This window comes from Phasianus colchicus, chromosome 6 (assembly GCF_987193195.1).
Source record: "Phasianus colchicus chromosome 6, bPhaCol1.hap1.1, whole genome shotgun sequence".
In the NCBI taxonomy this organism is placed as follows: domain Eukaryota; kingdom Metazoa; phylum Chordata; class Aves; order Galliformes; family Phasianidae; genus Phasianus; species Phasianus colchicus.
The window spans coordinates 21,077,518-21,091,757 of NC_143441.1; positions in this window are offsets into that span (position 1 = coordinate 21,077,518).

Below are 14,240 nucleotides of genomic sequence, written 5' to 3' on the forward strand. Positions count from 1 at the left end.
TATAGAATACAGATGTCATTTAAAACTGTAGTTCTTGCATTTCAAGGACAACTCCATCAGAAGTCATGGCTCAGTTTACTTCAGTGGTCTCCCTTCCATGCAGTCCAAAGCTGTAAAATGGAAACAAGTAATGGGAAATAAATAAATAAATATACATATATATATGTCAATAAATATGTGTATATATATATCTCTCTCAAAAGTATGAATCTGACAAGCCTGACTTTTCTTTCTGACTACTTGTGCTGTGTTTGTGCTTACACTGAACCTACAGTGTAGGCAGTGTTGGCAGACTGATAGTTACAGCTGGCTTCTTGGCCTAATTCTGAGAGGCTACTACCAGTGTGGAGGAGTGACAGGAAGTATTAATATCCTTTTCTGGTCGTATGCATTTTTATCTGCATACAAATCACTGTTCATCCTCAGAAGAACTGTCCTGACACACTGGCAATGCATAAAATAGTACCTGTAATTTAAAAGCATGATACCCTTTTAGGGAATCTGTGGGTTGATCTGTGAGATTTTTTTCTTTATTTTGTTTTTGGTTTCATTTTTTTCTAGTAGTACACACCTTCCTACGTTTATGAAGATACTAAAATTTTATTGAATGAGCAAGATTAACTTCGAAATGGTTGTATGGAGGGGATATGGATTATGGTCTGAAGATAAGGATTTTAGGTCTGGGCTCAAAGTAGAATTCTACCTGTGCTTATTTTTTTGAAATGGGTGAATAGAATGAAACTGCGTTATAGACACAATAACAAATCCCTCCTTATTTTGAGTGAAAAGAAAAAAGAGAAGAGGGGAAAAAGCAATCTGACCACTACATTCTTCCTTCAGCCATGGTTTGCAAAGGCTAAAATAGATGTACTAAACCACAATCTTGCCAGTTGCTCCCTGCAGCTATTTCAACTTCAAGTGAGAGTCCAGCACTACTTTGGAGAGAAGAAAAAAAAAAAAGTAGTCATAATGATTAAATATTTCCTTTCCCAGCTTGATCTCCTGTTTTGACTTAAGACACTCAGGTATTGTGTCTGACCCTGAGTTTTCAGCTCCTACAGGGAGCCCATAAGTCACCTGTTGTAGACTTCTCTATTTCTTACCATTCCTAGCTTCTGTTTGAGAAGCTGTGAAAATGCAGGTTTTCTCTCCATTATTTGTGTAGCAAACCCACACCCTAATTGAAGAAAGGGTCAAACTGGTGGTTAGATATATTGTCTTTCATTCTGAAGCTTCATATCGAAGTGCAGCTCGGACAGCTGTGGTGGAATCAGACTGCAAAGAACGCCTTCTAACGCGAGGACAGAACCAACTGGTTTATATAACATTAATTCAAGCAGCACAACTAATGATAATGATATGCTACAGTATTATTATGTCAGGAATGTATGAAATCAAGAGAGAACATTTCATTTTAAACTTTGCTGATTTTTCACATTTGCTTAGTGTTTTCTCTAATGATTTCTTGCACTGTATTTATGCCACCTCAGATAAAATGCCATCATACATGATATTTGCACCATTAGGCACAAAGTAAGCATTAGTTGTGATTAGAAGCAATGCTGTGAAGCATTAAAAAATGTAAAGGAAGTGGTTTTCTTGCATGCTCACAGAGAGTCTGAAGCTTGAGTGTCATTTGCTTTCCCTGTGCCAGCTGGGTGATGTTCTGCATTTCAACAAAGCTGGCTACCATTTCCAAACAGATCCATACAAGCTTCACATCATTCATATTTGCATGAGAGGTCCAGTAAAAAGTGCATTCATACACACACATATGCAGCAGAAATCCAATGAGCCCATCTAGGGGGAATTAAGTGAAACAAACACAATAATTACAATTAATCATCTCTGAACATGACCATAATGACATTCTTTTCAAGGAAAGGAAACCATTTTCTGTCATAAACTGTATCTTGTCAAACAACACCTCTCCTCTAGTACTTGGGTTTTATGAAGACTCTTTGTCGAGCATAACAGTGATTTTGACTAACTGCATAGATAAGGGGTGGATAATGTAATTAGATTGAATTAATAAAACTCATGCTTTTGCACTCTTCTCATGTCAGTATGGGAATTTTTCCCAGCTATTTCCTGATGCTGGAATCTAACAGAGTACAGTTCCACAGGATTAATCCTCTACAATTATTCTGTTCATCCTCTGGATTGTGAAGAAGAAAGAACAAGACTAATTTTGAGCTGTGTGAACGGTTCTTTCGGCATTTGGCTAGGTCATTTAGAGTGCACTAAGAAAAAAACATGGAAGAAGCTAAGACCAGCTGAAATCAAGTCTCTTGTTGTACATTGCACACAGACTTTTTCATGTTCTTATCCCATGTAAATTATTATAATTTTTTCTTCAGGTATGTGTTTTCTCAGTGTACTTGCACAGAAAAGCTAATGTAAGGTCCGGAGTCTAACTATCAATGAGGTCAGTGTTTGTGATACCATAGTGGCTCTTTCTGAGCTAATAGAGACATAAAAAGCATTTGGATGATTAATTGAAGTGGATTACACTGCAAACACCTACCCTGATTTGAATGGTATATATGAGCCCACCACACTTCATGAGCATTAACCCAACAGCGCTCAAAGACTGAAGTAAAAATACTGTTTGTGAAAGAAACATGAAAGCTTAACATGAAAGGTTAAACACCGAGCTTAGAATGAAGATAAAATAATCTTCAGATTAAAATGATTGGTAGTCCTCAAACTGAAGGTGACTTTGTAAGGTAGTACTGGAATCTCAAATTAGATCTGTATAAAATAAGTACACTTATGCCAAAATCTTCCTATGGAATGGCTGAGGTTGGCAGGGACTTCTAGATCCATCTGTCCAACCCCAGCTCCAGCAGAGACCTACAGAGTAGGGTGCCCAGGCCCGTGTACAGGTGGCTTTTGGAGATCTCCAAGCAGGAGACCCCACAGCTTCTGTGCAGCTCTGTCGCCTGCACGTGAAAAAAAGCATTTCCTGAAGTTCAGCCACAACCTCAGATTCCTTTTTGTTCGTTTCTTTGATTCCTCTGAATAACAGTAAGTGTAGAGCTCACATGAGCTCACAGAAACTGTGTATCTCAGTGCTCCTGAGATAAGGAAGCATGGAGACTGAGCTTTCCTGTTTCCGTATCACTATCAAATACCCTTTTATTTTCATAATTGGCTTTTTAATAACATAGCTGCCTCATGACACCGGGAAAAGGATCCCACAAGTTACCAGCACAATATAAACCAAACCAAAAGAGCAGTATGGTACACAAAGCTCCTGCTTTGAGTTGATCCTCTCAAAAAATTAAATTAAATTAAAAATCTAAATAAATAAATAAATAAATAAATAAATAAATAATTTTTTTTTAATATCCCTTGAGAGACAGGGAAAATTTACCTGGTTAAAACAGGGCCTAGAAGAATGACAAAAAGTGTCATCACAGGCAAAGAACATCCAGTCTGGAGTAGCTAGCTGCTTTCAGTAGGCTGCTGTTATGTCACCCAAGTAAGAATCCAACCTCCAAGTTCTTGATGACATTCAGAGGTTGGTGTCCCTCTATTTGTGTTGCTACAAAACTGAAAATTAGATGATTTTGTCATGGTTTTCAAACAGATCTTTTAATCAGTCACTAATCAACAGCAAAATAAATCTGTAGAAGTTGGAACACTTGCCAACTGTTTTCAGACTAAGAGGTCATAGCAGCATAATGGTGTCGTCAATCTTAAACTTCAAATGCGGTTCCAAAGAATGTAAGTCATCAGAACAGGCTACATATGGAGGAAACAGGTTGTTATCAACAATTACATCAGCTAACATCTCAGGTAGGTCCTATGAATGCATGCTGTTACATACCAAACACTGTCATTCTGCTCCTTCAGAGAAGAGAGAGATGTCTGAAAAAAAATTGCTGCAAATCAGTTTAATCTATTTAGGACTGAAAACATAAATCTGTCTTGCTCTTAACTGTATCTTTGTTCTATCATATTCCATGCCTTAAGACAAAATAGCGCTACTATTATTTCAAATTTTATTTACAAATCTCCATGTTTTATATTGCTTTGGAGCACCTTTTAACCATACATTTTCTATCCAGGCTTTGCATGCTCTTTTTTCAGGTTCCTCTATCATCAATGCGTGTTTTTAAACATCACTAATTCTAGCATTTTTTGACCCTGAAAGTCTATTCAGAAAGGAAGTGTGAAATAAGCAGAGATTAAGGCCTTTGTACACTTAACATATCAGCCTGAGACTTTTCTCACTCCCATGACATATTCAATGATGCCAATCCATATACTATTAATGGCGTTTGATGCTGTGTCGCGCTTTTGTCCTTCAGTCTGGTATACATTGGTTCCAACCAGGAAAAGTCAAAATGACCATGTTGGCTATGAATCAGGCAGATCACTGAGAGTAGAGGAGCACTGGATTATCTTCAGGTCGCTGGAAGGATCGGCCTTTATAAAGTGCCATTTGTGTTGTTCATCTGCCAATCTGCTGGCAACCTAAGAAAAAGCTGGCTTTGGAGGCACCACCCACTGCCTTACCAGGTTAAAAATGACCCATAAGCATTAAACCTGAAAGGGCAACTCTGGATTTTAGTGCAGATTAGGGATTAGGCGGTGGGGTGCTATTTTGCATCTGAAGAGTCTGACAGTAGTACAAAGCAAAAAACAGAGAGCTTGGTGTTTGCCACTTGGGTTTGGAGCACAAATGTAACATCTAAGGGGAAAACACGGGCAGTTGCCAGGAGCATGGGTTCAGTTAAATCATGTGCTGAAATTGTTTTTCTGTGGAGACATTCTTATATGCTATTTTATTTTAAACACTGATATTTGAATTACTTCTAAAGCCTCTTAATTTATCTGGTTACTCTGTACTTATCAGAATTCATTACAAGATATTTCATTTTGACCCCGGAAATGTCTTTTGTTTTTTGTTTTTTAAGAGAGGAGATAAAAACATACCATCTCTCAGTTTCCTAAACATGGAATTAGTGTCAGATAAGTGATGGCCAAAATCACCCCCTATCTAAGATTTTGGAATGAGAAGAGGTTCTTCAGGCTTTAAGAAAGCCACAGCATCCAGTGGCAACTAAGGTTGTTTGGGTTGTTGGGTTTTTTTTGACATAAGTTGTCATATGCAGAAGGAACAGCTGTTCCGTATATCTTTCAAATCTACAAAACATTTGCATTGAATCACAAATGAATCTCATAGAAATAACTTCAGAAAAGCCTGAATTCTTCCCTTTCAGGATACGCAATCTAATCAGCACCCAGGGAGAGGAGGAATGGATTAGAAATAGTAAGCTCTGTTTATTTTTGTCTGGGAACTATGGAATGCGCATTTATGGCTTTGTTTGAAAGTTCAGGAGTTAAGTGTATGGTTTATAACTCAGCATTATTGAATATGTACTCCCCAAATAACTTACATCACCAAAAGTACCATTTATACAGAAACTGGTCCAGGACAGAAATTCAAAACTAAGTTCATCTGTGTTTCTAGGAGCTGAGACATTTCACTTGCACACTTTCAGGTACAAAGCAACTGGTTCTGCTTCAGATCTGAATCATTTTTTCTTGTCCAGATTTAGGTACTCCTATTACCCTTCAGTAAAAATGGATTTTGTGAGATTCCTGCCATCTTAAGCAGAAGTCTCAGAAATGCACTGTAAAACTAAAAGCCCACTTTACACTTTAAACACACCTGACTGGTACCCAAGCCAGAATACACAGCTCATTTTCAAAGTTGCCCTCATATAAACCTTTATTCAAGTAAACTACTAGTAATGTGACTGGTTGACAAGCATGGCTCAAACAGCACTTTGACCTGTCCAAAGAAATTGAAGGTACTCCAGAATTTTCTCTTCCCTGATAAGGAGGGAGAGAGGAAATGCATCTAATTGCTTGGAGAACCTAGTAATTTTGGTAGTGAACTCTTAAATAACCTGCATTGACACCACCATGTTGACATGGGCAGTGGATGAGCGGAGGCTGTCTGCACAGCTGTGACACATCAGTAGCTCTAGGGATCCCACTTGTGGACGTGCTCAAGTACACTCTCTCTGGCCATGGAGATCTGATGCTCTGTGCATGGTTCCCATATCTGTTCCTAATCCAACTCAAGGCAAATGACAGAGCTTTTGCAACATCCCCACTGCCTACCATTAGTGCCACAGCTTAGGCTGGTCGTTGCTCCACCAGAGTGGGCAAGGGGGTGAGACCAAGGCCACCAAGAAGCTCTGTCACAAGGGCTGCAAGTGTTGCTCCTCCAGGTTCTACTTTCTCCTTCTCCTTTTTTGCCAGCAGAGGCAGGGCCCTATCCTTGTGTTTTCAGATCAACTCGTTCCTGCCTGACAAGCTACCTTCACCCCTACACATCAAATCACACATGGGCATGTGCAAGGACTGTATCCCCAAGCACAAATAGAAAACAGATTGCTCTTGAGTAGATTTCTGGTGCAGGAAAATTAGTGCATTGTACTCATCATACAGACGATCAAGACAAAGAATAAGTTTACATGCAAACTTCTGCAACTAGGACAAATGTCATCTATCAAAATGATCACCTTAAACTGACTTATTGCTGTTATTATTATTCCTAATCTGATGACTCCTTCCAATAGCAATGCTCCTCTTCCCACAGAGCTTTCCAGTAGAAAGCATATTATTTTTGTATATCTCGTGTGAAAAATAGTAGCTTTTATTTTGCTTTCAGAAAATTAGCCAGGGCTAAAATCAGGCTTAAAATGAAAATTATCCCACAAATTGGATTAGATATACATTTTACTGGCAAACTCTTGAATGCTTCTTTTATATGTTTAAAAAATTCTCTGAAGATAACATTCAGTCCAAGGGTGGCTGGAACAAATGATGGGAAAAGTCTGATCAGATGTTGCTGGCCCACCGATCGTCATGAAACATGAGCTGTCTTTATCACTGTAGAGAGCATTCTGGGGAGACTAACAATTGGACATGGATGCCATTCATCCATGCACATGGAGCCAGCACCAGGCCAATGTACCGTACGAATTCCACATAATCCCTCTTCTATAAGCTTCGAGGGTATACAGGCTTTGTCCAGACCATAGAAAGTCAAGAATTTTACCCATGGGAAGTAAAATAAAAACAATTCAAGACAAACTGTGAGGAAAATGTCACTGATAAAGGATTGAAGGAGCATGTTTGGAGAATGCCCCCTAATTCATTGAGCACTGGGGAGTTGAAATGTCAGTACGGGAAAGAGCCGGACCACTTAACAAATGTTGGGTCTAAGCCTTTAAACAATTATTTGTATGAGGGATCATCAGCAGAAGTAATTCCATGAAATACATATATAAACATTTGCAAAAAATGCCCCAAAACTGTATTTCGAACATCAAAGGGAAGGATGTCCTCAGTACCATCTGAGGGCAGCAGACATTGTATAGGCAGTCTGCATTGGTACTTTTTAGATTGTTCTATCTAAAAGGGATTTTAAACTGTGATGTTTCCCCAACAGTAGAGGAAATAATAGAAGAGAAGGCAGAGTGTAGGAGAAGGTTCACATTCAGAGAAATCTTTCATATAAATTTGCTGCTAATTGCTTCCTTCTTCTTTAGAAACCAAATGATCCCATTGATCATTTGCAAGTGCTGAGGACAGCACAAGGGTGGTTAAATATATCAGTAAAGAAGCGTTCTTAATGAGACAGAAAGCAGGGTAAATCTTGACCAGCAAATTTCCCTACTTCGTAATTTAAAGGAATATTGACTGTATCATTAACTTTACTGTTTTTCACCTTAAAATTTGAAAAATGAGTTAAAATCATATGATCATAGAGAGCTGAGAGTTGTTGTCATTTGTTTATTTAAGTGATCCTTAATATAACAGTTATAATTTCTATCAGGAAAAGGATGATCTAGGGTTGTTGTTTTTTTGCTGTTTCACAATATCATGCTGTGAAAGTTTAGTGAAATCATCACACATTCACAATTTTAAAAGTGTTCATAATGACAAAGACAGATTTAGTCCAAAAGTGTTCATGCATATATTTTAATTCATGTTTTGTCAAGCTGCTTTAAACAGCCAACCCTTGTTGTAAGAATATGCTAATATGTAATTAAACTGCACTCACGTCATGCCATATGGTACATTTGAAACATAAAACACTGTGTTCTATTATTTGGGGAGGGTCGTTTGAAAAGGAAAGGAAAAAGAAAAAGAGGGAACCCAGGGGAAAAGATAGTTTATCTGTCCTCCCACACTTTATAAGCCAGCTTTAGCATTAGGCACTGTTATTCTGGATGAGATTTGACAGTTCTTGAGTTAATGGATCTTAATCTTTTATTAAAGAGAATAGCATGTGCTGAGATGCAACAAAGACTTTTCAGTGTTTGCCTTTTTGTTTTCTTTAAGTTATACATAATTGAGTTTTAAAGAAAATACTTCTCTTTGAAGCTATGAGCAGGTAAGCATGTACGTATGGGGGAAGTAAGATTTGGAGCCAGCGGGAGTTTTGCCAGTGACTTCTGTGAGAGCAGACACTGGTCCTCTGCCATTTTCCAATCTGATATTAACATGCAAGTCAGGATGAATGAGAGTGAGAGATAAAGAGTGAAATGCTGGATTCAGAAAGAGAGTTTGGCAGTTAGTTAGGTGCTTAATTACATAGTGGCATGCAGACAGTGTTTAAGCAGGAGTGCAGACACAGGCAAAAATGATGAATCTCTTGTTTTAATTATACTTGATCGTTTGATTGTGTGGTCATTATCGGAAATGACCTGCTATTTCATTTGGGAACTTTGCAGTATGCTGTGAAGAGCTGCTGTAGTCTAAGGCGTTAGCTTCTTACTGGTAGATGTTTGTATTTTTATGTGCTTGACAGGTCACAAGTGAATGAGTGATGGGCTCAACCTAACCTTTGCCAGATGATCACCTACATTAAAAAAAGCCTGCATAATTCATTAAAAACATTCAAATACCTATCTCAGTAGAGCATTCATTGTCTATGTTTCTCTTTAAGAATAACAGTCAATGATGCTACCATTGGACGGCTATTCAAAAAACATACGTGAAATTTGTCAGACAGTGTTTTCAGCATAGCTCCCAGAACAAAAGACCACAGGTCCTTAGAGTTATTTTAGTATCTAGCCCTCCATCTCGGTGCTTCTCAGGATTCGGATGTAGCTGCCTTCAAAATCTAACCCAGTTTGAAGCTGGTAGGTACTAGCAGAGAGGCAAAAAAACTCATCAATATTGTGCTCAGTGGTGTGGTGAAAAAATAGCACTTCTTGAAGTGAATACTTCAAGCCAAGATTGTGGCAAGAAGCCTAAACTGCTATAGAAAGACTTTTAGTTTTCAGAGCTGGCAGGCAGTAGCCTTTCGACACAGGGTTATTGCACTCAGAAATATGATTCTGGCTGCATGGGAAGAAATACTCTGAGTTAAATTCTGCTGCAGCATGAAAGGGTTGAAGGTTTCTTTCTCATGATGCAACCTCTCAGGAAATCCAACCTGAAAAACAAAATAAAAATACTCTCTCCCCTCCTTCATCGACAAGAAAATAACCATCTTGTTAGCAAACCAAGAGTGTCGTATGTTTTACCTGAGCTCTGCAAAGTACTTGCTTATCTTAAAGCACGTATCAAAACTCATTCCTGTTCTGCAAAGCAAGAAAACAGGGTGTGTAGCTGAAAACATTTAAAGCTGTCTTGTCACTTGATAAACCAGCATTAGTGAGAACCATGCAAAATTGTTGTTGGCACAAGACTGCCTTAGGACATTTTGGAACGTGGGATCCACCAGTGGCCAGCAAGTAACGACTGTCAAAGTGAGGTTTAGCTGTTTGTTCATAGCTGCAGTTTTTCATATACATCCAGGTTAAACTCTTGACCCCATTGAAATCAGGAGTTTACTGGAACATGGCCAGGCCTTCACACACAGACTGTACAGATAACAGCCATCTTGTCTGATGGTCAGTTGAGGAAACTCATCTGGAAATCCCTGTGTCAAACTCAGAAATTTTGTCTGAACTAAATTATATCTACTTTAAGATGTTATCAAAATCCAATCTTGATGAAAAAGTTTGAAAAGAAGAATTTGTTGCATATCAAAGTTATTTCAATGTCTAATTATTCTCGCTCTTAAAAATGAATCTTACTTCCTATTTTTGCATGTGTTCAGCTTCAAATAGTTAAGTACTGCCATATCTGACAGTCTGAAAAACACTATTCCATTAAAATATCTCTATCTACTTATGGATCACATTCAAATCAGCACTTAATATTTTCTTTAATAATTAATTAATTATAATTAATAAATATAATTATATATTATATATATATAATATATATTATATATATAATTATATATAATTAATTATAATTAATTAAAAATAATTAATAAATAAACGAAGGAGTCACACTTCCAAAACTTTCAACAAATGAAAAACTTTATTAGCCAGCCACTGTAGAAAAGTATTAAAAAATGTGGAAACAACAGAAAAAAAAGTGAATGCAAAATTGGATCAGATTTGAACACAACCATGCCGAAAGACTTGTATTTTAACATCTGTATTAATATAACTGCATTATATATATAAATAGAAACCATTACATTCTACTCATAATAATATGACACAGTACTTTGGTAGTACTGAAAGAATTATAGCACAGTTTTCAAGGCAAGAAATGCAAGACAAAAGACTGCTGGCCTGAAGAAGTAAGTGATCTTTAAAAAAGGAAGGAAGGAAGGAAGGAAGGAAGGAAGAAAGGAAGGAAGGAAGGAAGGAAGGAAGGAAGGAAGGAAGGAAGGAAGGAAGGAAGGAAGGAAGGAAGGAAGGAAGGAAGGAAGGAAGGAAGGAAGGAAGGAAGGAAGGAAGGAAGGAAGGAAGGAAGGAAGGAAGGAAGGAAGGAAGGAAGGAAGGAAGGAAGAAAGGAAGGAAGGAAGGAAGGAAGGAAGTGGATCTAAACAAGAATGAAGAGTCTGGTACAAGAAAGAAGAAGGTGTGACTTGCACTGGAAGATGTGTCAGAATGCTTGTCCTAAAATGAGAAAGATAAAAGAAGTCTCACTAAGGTCACTTTCTGCTAATGGATACTAGAATAAGAGAAGTTGAGGAAAGAAGAATGTGAAATGAAACATAACTGAAGATACACGCAGGGACTTTGTAAATGAGAGTGAGGAGTTTGAAGTGGAAATGGAAAATGGAAGGAGGACAGTGGCCAACAGAAGGAAGGAAATATTTCTCTGGTGCATGTTCTCAGAAGATGATGGTTTTCACTGAGATATTTTTTAAAACAACAAAGAAAAGTAAAAAGGAAAATATTAATGCACAGCTAGTAAGGCTAAAAGCAAAATTAGCCATGATAGGACAGGAGAGAGTGGAAACCAGAATACTTCAGGATCTATTAGCAAGAAAGGAAGATGCTAGAATACACAAGGCTTTTTAAGACATAGAGCAGTCATAAAAGAGAGATGAGCTTAGATGAGAGACAGAGCTTGATCTAGAGACAGAGTTCGTAGATAGTTACAGCTAAAGCTTCAGGAATTGTACCTGAAGCTCAAAAAAGCATGCCTACTTCCTCAGGGAAAGGGAAATGGGAAAATAAGGAGTGATCCAAGGAGACAACAAAAGCACAATAAAAGAAAATGCAGGAAAGGTGGGTGCTATTGAATTTAGTAAGTGGGAATGGAAAGGTTGACAAGAAAGAAAAAAAATGAAGAAACCTAAAAAATCCCCATTTTGTGGGAAATAAAGTTCTTGGATAAGATGGCTTCCTTGCAGAAAAGTGGATTACAATGTGATTTGGAGGGGACTAGAAGATAGGAAATGTATATAATTGGAATCCTAAGGGTAAAGCTATTTTTGTTGACCTTAATATTGTCAGCATTTTAGACAGATTAACTTTTGTCCAGATAAAGAAAATACAGTTATCCATTTTCTCTGTCACACTCCTTACTGTTTCGCTGTCCAAAAGTGAAGTCTGTTATGAAGCGGGATCTCAGTGGAAGGACATAGCTACAATACATTATTCCTCATTCTTCCAAAATTTCTAGCAAGTCTCAGCTCTGAAGACACAAGGATTGTAATGCTTACTTATCTTCTAGCATCATAAAAGGGTTTGAAAGCTTCCAAAAATCCAATGAAAAGACATAAGCAGGAGAAAATGAATCTATTGAGGGTTGAGTTGGCTTCATTATCCTAAGGATTACGTACCTCATCTCTACATATTGTATGATCTATAAATATGGACCTACGGCCATTAAGACCTACAGCAGGTGAAGAAGTTGGTGATATTCTCTATATGCATGATGTTTACAAATGACTAGATAGATCTATAGCAAAGTACTTATTCAATTAGAACAATTTTAATGATTCGATCTGGCTGAAGCTTGAAGTAATAAACCTTAGAAATGTTGTTAGGAGCACTGGAAGTGAGTCAAATTCCCAGACCATTGTCCTGATTTACCTTTTAAGAAAGCACTAGACAGTTATCAAGTATGGCAAATGAGTTGACAAAGAGAAGCTATTTCAGTGAATCTTTGCTATAAGTGCTAATACAGATCTTTTCCCTGCCTTCTAACTATGAAGCACTATTAATTCACAACAGTGTTATATGCATGTCACAATAATTTTCACTTATTGTTATCCAAAACAGATTTGGAAGGAGCAAATTAAGTAATCTTGAAAGAGGTCTGATTGAAATGTGAGAGAACTGCAACAGATTTTGAAGTTTATTGCTCCAGTTTTCTGGATTAGAAGGATACATTTCTAGCACAGCATCGTTTGGAAAATTCAACCCTTGTTTCAGCTTTTAATAAACTTACTGGATAGAAATAGCTTCTGTTTTGGTCTTCCACTGCATCTGTGTATGTCACCTTGGTTTCAGCTTTGTAGGGAAACATGTTGATGGGAACAAGTAACTATTAGTAGTCTGTGGGAGACTGAGGCTCATACTCACCAAGCATGACTAGTAAAACTGCCACTTACTGCTCCCAAAGTGTTACCTCCTCTCTGGACTTCAGAGAGAGTTCCAGAGATTCCTTCTGTCAGATCTTATTATTTCAGGGAAGAGGATCAGTTCTCAGTTACTTAAGCACTTCTGAACTGTGTAAACTGTAAATCTATTCTTAAACACTATTGAAATGTCTTTGCAACGCATTAAAAAACATCATTACAGAAAGTGTTATTAAGATGGAATAGGCTCCCCAGGGAGGTTGTTGAGTCACCATCCCTGAATGTGTTTAAAAATCGTTTGGATGTAGTGCTCAGGGGCATGATTTAGGGGAGGGCTGTTAGAGTTAGGGTAGTATGGTTAGGTTGTGGTTGAACCTGATGATCTGTAAGGTGTTCTTCAACCTGAGCTATTCTATGAGTCTATGATTCTATGATTAATGTGTACTGTGAAGCCAAATCTGATCAGAAAACTCTGTGTATCTGTCTAGGAGCATTTAGTGAAATGTAGCAATGCAAACCATTCTACAAAGTAAACTCTTTGGGATTGAGAGCTTTTAGGCCATCATAAAAGTCCAAGCAATGCAGGAATGTCCTCAGCAAAGGGTTAATAAATGCTTTGTCTAGTCTAGTTTTCACTTGATAGGACAATGACAGTCCTAGGGCTTCCCCTGAGAGATGTTTTCATGTAATATCAATTCACTGCAAGTCACTTCTGTTTCTCATTCTGTTGCCCTATAAAACTTTCTGGGGGGCAGGGGGAAAATAATCAAAATGAATGAGTAAGATTTGCATCACATTTAATTAAAAATATTTTTGCCCTTGGAATGAAAAGGTATGGTGATAACTGGAGTCACCAGGGAGTCCTCCCTAAAAAGTGATGGCATCATATCATCTTATTTCAGTACAGATGCAAAACTGAACAAAACGCGCAATTAGGTCTTAAACAAAAATGTGGTGTAAACATCAAAAGCATGTAGCTGAAGCATACATATGAACACATGGCATCTTTGCTAAGTAATTTGCTCTTAATTGTCAGCACATTTAGTACTGGCATTTTTAGATACATTTTTGGTTCATTCTCTAACAAATGACTCTACACTAATTGTTTCTCCCAGCAATTTATTGCACAGCTGGGAGACCTAGTTGCAGAATTGCACACACACTATCTTGTATTGAATTCATTTCTTGAAAATGTTTAAAATTCCATGAGGTAGTCAAGAATTATTTTAATTGCAGTGTCTACAATGAAAGTGTGGAATTAATTAAATGTCTTGCAGGGCAGGTAAAGTACCGCTTTCAAAACCTGTTGCTTAGCAGTGTT